Source organism: Mytilus californianus, unplaced genomic scaffold (assembly GCF_021869535.1).
Source record: "Mytilus californianus isolate M0D057914Y unplaced genomic scaffold, xbMytCali1.0.p SCAF_3, whole genome shotgun sequence".
Classification (NCBI taxonomy): Eukaryota; Metazoa; Mollusca; class Bivalvia; order Mytilida; family Mytilidae; genus Mytilus; species Mytilus californianus.
Genome location: NW_026262679.1, coordinates 11236368 through 11242009, shown reverse-complemented (window position 1 = coordinate 11242009; position 5642 = coordinate 11236368).

Sequence of the window (5642 nt, the reverse complement as noted above, 5' to 3'; positions counted from 1 at the left end):
ATTTTTCACGATTAAAATATGTTAGATATAAGAATTGTTTCTATTGGTCAGCTAAAACTGCCAAACCAATGAAAATTGTGCTTTCAGTTGAGTTCAGGAGATGAAGGTTCTTATCTGGTTTTAACCGGATTAAACTGGCTTGTAGGTTCCCAAGACGAAAACTGTTAGGGGTTCAATTGAGGGTTAAACAACAAAAACAATATAAACCATATATATATATATATATATATAACATGGTGCTTACAAGAGAAACGAAACTAAACACAACGAAAAGTTGACAAAACGGAACGAAATATATATGACCGTTTGTAAGACTTACTAAAAAAAGGTCTCAAACGGTAAATGGAATCTGGGACTATTATATTAACATATTATGTTCCTTGGTGGAATGTAACTGAAAGTAGATTGATCTAAGTTATAATGGCTCGCGGACAAACTGTCAATGGCGTAGCTTGCATGTATGCTCAGATGCTCAAGCATCCACATCATTTTGACAAATAAAAAATAAAATGTGTTCTCAGCAGTTAAACTTTAACTGCTTAAAACTCGGAGGTATCAAAATGTAACAAGGGTGAGGATATGAGGATAAATTCCAATCATTTCTGAAGCAGTATGCGTGGTCTTTCATTTAGGATAATTTAGTTTATGTAAACAAGATGGATAAATCGCAGAAAAGTGTTCTCGACTTTTTTCGTAAAAAGTCTACGTCGTCGGCTTCGGGCCGGCAAGGACGTATATTATCTTGTTAGTTATACCGCAGAGGATGATGATACGCAGACCCGCAGACATGTTTCATCTGAAATTGAGCCTAGCGGAGCGATGGCTTCTACATCTGACTAGCAACGTTACTAACAAATAAACCACCATATCCTGATATCCTGATATCGTTTCCTGTGACATGCAAGACGACGTGATAAAAATCGATTTGTAATAGAGTGTGATCATTCCTAGGATTATAAATTCCCGTTTCTATCTAGGTACAGATATTAATTTTTATTTTCAATAAAAGAACAAAGTCCCCTGCATTGCTCATATCTAAGTTTTATCTATCCAAGGAACAAGGGCAATAACAAAAAACACACTTTTCTTTTAAATTTTATTTCTTATATCTTAAGAGAAATGAAAGCTTCAGAGCAAATGCAATCATGGGATTTCCATTATAATTTATATTTCAAAGGGTCATATCTGGTTAAAAATATTTGTTGACTTATTTTCGAAAGTGTCAAAGACTTTGCTAATGATATAAGTTTCATACAAATCTGACAAGAATTGAGAGGGCTAACAAGACCCCCCCCTTAATTCCCCGTGTCAGTTGAAATGATCATCTCTTTCTTTGTTCACAATACATCTACCGGCAAACCCAACTGACCGATGGTTTTAACCCCGATACCCCGATATTCCGACACCCCGTATGTTAGCACCCAGTGGCGGATCCAAAACTTTTCATAAGGGGGGGGGGGGGGGGGGCGCTGACTGACCTAAAGGGGTTGGGGGGGGGGGGGGCGCTCCAGTCATGCTTCAATGATTCCCTATATAATCAACCAAATTTTTCCACGAAAGGGGGGGCCCCCCTGGATCCGCCTATGGCACCATAACAGTCCGACAAAAGTTAATCATCACTGTCGATATAGAAAATTTACTTCATTGAATCGATGTTTACGCGGTATGTGAACTGCTCTTTTTGTGAGTATATTCAAGGAACAGATAACCACCATCTGATATCTTACAAAATTATAATCGAAAATAAGTTGTTTAAAGTTTGTTTGAAATATCGATATCAAAATTCTACTATCGATGATATATACATGGACTTCTTCTTCATAAGGTTGGAACTCCGAAGTCATTTACTGTCAGAATGAACTTGCATTTAATATTCATGAAACATTTGCCACTGTACATTAAGCAAACATAAATATCGGTATATCAATCACGTTAGAGTGGCATTAACATCAGCGATGAGATTTGTCATTGCATATTCATAAAACATCAAACTTTTTTTCTGTATATTGTGAATGTCTTTTTTATGCTTTGTTGCTAGTGGCGGATCCATGAATTTTCATAAAGGAGGGGGGGGGGGGGTGGGGAGTGGGCACTGACTGCAAAAAGAGGGGGCCCGCTCCAGTCATGCTTCAGTGATTCCCTAAATAATCAACCCACAAATTTTTCCCGCAAAAGGGGGGGGGGGATAGAAAGAAAAGTTGTAGTTATAAAGAATATTAAGTTGTGTTGTTTAATTTTGTTCTGGAAATATGTCTAATCTGTTTTTTTCTCAAGGTTTAGACTTAAAAGATAGGCACGTGACATAGTATAACAGTTTGTCCACGAGCTAGATGACCTTCTTGTCAGTTACTTTTTATTTACGTATGAAACCTTATTGTTGAAAGTCTACCAAACGTCATATATTTCATATTTCGTTTCGTTTCTTTTTGTCATTTCATTTTTCGTTTGTTTCGTTTTGTTTTGTCAAATTTTCGTTGCGTTTTATTTCGTTTTGTTTCGTTTTGTTTCGCTTTGTTCGTTGCTTTTCGATTTCGTTTCTGATTTTAGAACAACCCATATTAATGCGATGAAAAAGTATAAAGAATAACTCTGGAAAATAAAAGAATTAGGTAATACAATTCAGATTTTAGAAATGAACGATGTACAGAATATTGTATTCTTGCATTTTTTCCTTTATTTAGAAAAAACGCTTACTCTATAGAATTCGAATGCAAGTTATTTTACGATCTGAAAGATTGTGTGGTAGTGTAGTGAACAAATTCGAAAAATCATAACTGTCAACTGGGGACCATCAAAAGCACGTAATCTATCCAAAACATCCAAAGAGTTTATGACACTCCAAAAATAGTTAATTCCATTATAGGAAGACCTCAAGTTGGGATGGGATAGTGACATGATTATTTACTGTTTACTATTTGACTCTCTGTGGAGCGCACAACCTCTCTCTTGAATTTAGATGAATGTATATTTTCATTCTTAAGAACTTCCGTGTAGTATTTACATCATACCACTACAACATTGCTTTGTCTGTAAAAAATAACTCTGATTCAAACAAACGACTCTCTTAAATTGATATTATCAAGATGCTTGATTTCTTGATTGACAGCATATTTGTTACGTTTGGCGGACGTGTTTTTTCAACAAACTATCGGTATTAGCATGGGAACCAACTGTGCTCCTCTTCTTGCCGACTTGTTCCTTTATTCACATGAGGCTGGATTCATGCAGGAGCTTCTTAAGAAGAATGAAACGAAGCTAGCTGAAGCCCGCCTCTGGATGCGGGATTTTCTAACTGCGTTGAAGACCAGTTGGTGGCCTTGGACTATTTTCCTTTTACTTTACTTTCCATACATAGATGATGTGCTCTCATTAGATAATTCAAAGAGTGGCGACTATGTTGAATGAATCTATCCCATCGAACTTGAAATTTTTTTAAGGATACACCAGATACAGTTAAGTCTGCCTCAAATCTTCACTTACATCTAGAAATTGACAATGTCTGTACTGGCTAAGTCGGGAATACTAGTATGACAGTTGTTTTTCACTCGTTCCGTTGGTTGATAACGTTTGATTTCGTCAGTTTATATGAATACCCCCTTTTTTAATTTACCTTGGAGTTCGGTATTTTTGTTATACTTATTTTCTCGTACAGTAAGTCTTATGTTGTGCTGTTACACCACCGTCCCAGGTTAGGGGAGGATTGAGCACTCGCATACATGTTTAACCACGCCACATTCTTTGGGAGTCTGTCCAAAATCAGGAGCCTGTAGTTCAGGTGTAGTCGTTGGTTCATGTATGTTATATGTGCTTTTCGTAAATTTTGTTGTTATCAACTTTTGGCCTCTAGTTTTCTCGTTTTTAATTGTTTCACATTTTTCATGTTTGGGCATTTAAAAACTGACTATACGGTATGGGGTTTTCTCAGTGTTGAAGGCCGCACGGTTGCCTATAATTTCTTATATTTACTTCATTTGAACTCTGGTAGATAGGTGTCTTATTGGCAATCATACCACATTCCCTTATTTTTATAATGAGGGCCGCGGTTTAGGACAAAACTTTACGACAAGAGAGATGATTTCAGCTTTCCAATTGTGAACTTTCCATCTTCTATGTAGCAAAATTCCAACAACGCCTGCATATGGAGGATATATCTCCTAGTTGATACCATTTTCCAGAGCTTGCATTTCCTATCATGATTTACTTGATAACGTTTTGCTGCTTACAAAGAAGTTATCAAACCAGAAGTTCCAAGTGGTGAAGTTCCACTGTATAGATGATATCCACTCACTAAGTAATTCAGCTTGAGTTTTTGATTTTGTCATTTGATAAGGGACTTTCCGTTTTGAATTTTCGTTGGAGTTCGTTTTTTTGTTTTGTTATTTTACTTTTTCTATTTATCAATATTCCAGCAGCGCCTGCATATGGAATATGTATCTCCAAGTTGATACGATATTCCAGAGCTCGCCTTTTCTTTTATGATTTCCTTGACAGAAAGTTGCTGCTAACAAGGAAGCTATTAAACCAAGAGTTCCAAATGGCGAAATTATCCCTTCGAAAATTTTACGGACGCCATCGCAAATTGTTTAACCAAGGCACTTGTTTCTATCCATGGGAAGATCCAAAATATACGTTGATAGTGGATCTTTCCATGGATAGAAACAAGTGGTGGTGTTGGTTAACCGTTATGGAATATCTATTTCACAGATGACGAAGGATATGTTCCAATTGTCGTAACTACAATCACATTATCTTTTCCTCGAATGTCATCTACCAAATTAGACTTATCACTTGGTTTGTACTTACATGAGCAATTACGACGGGTGCTACATATGGAGCAGGATCTTTCTACCCCCTTCCGAGATCACCAACGGTTTTGACGGGGTTCATGTTGCTCAGTCTTTCGTTCTGTATATATATAGTGTTGTCCTTTGATCATTTTCGTTTTTTGCCTTTACATTGTCAGTTTTTTGTTTCGACTGATGTGTTTGAATGTCTCTTTTGGTATCTTTTGCCTCTCTTTTGAAGCAAGCCCCGAAATGTTTCTTTCATTTTATTCTGAATTGACATTCTGCACTTCAGGGCATTGCACAAGATCGTCATTTTATATTGTCAGTCTATATACACCGAGATTTAAAGAGGTCCAAATGTATATAAAAAAAACACTAAATAAAACCCTGCCACATGTTTATATTTCTGTTCCAACTTGTGCACCTATTGGGTGTGTTTCTTTTGTCATGTCTTAATGTTTTTGTCATTTGTGGAATTCCATGTCTATGACAGATCTCTGATAATATGAGGGGCCTGATTAGGGGGGGGGTCTCATCACGATTCACGAGTTGATTTTTTTGTCAATCATGATTCACAGAAAATACATTTCCATGATCATGGATCACGAAAATATAAAAAAAAAATCTGTAGAAAAACGGATCACGATAGCGAAAATGCGCCTATCACGAAGAATGAAATAACCCATCAGGCCCCTCATAATATGTGTGAAATTGTTTCACATTTTTATATTTACAGCAATTTATATCTTGAAATATTGCACATAGACTCATCTTTTGTTGGTTGAAGCTTGTATGTTGTTTTTTATTGCTTACCTGGCCCGAAGGGCCAAATGGGCTTTTGTCATCACTTGGCGT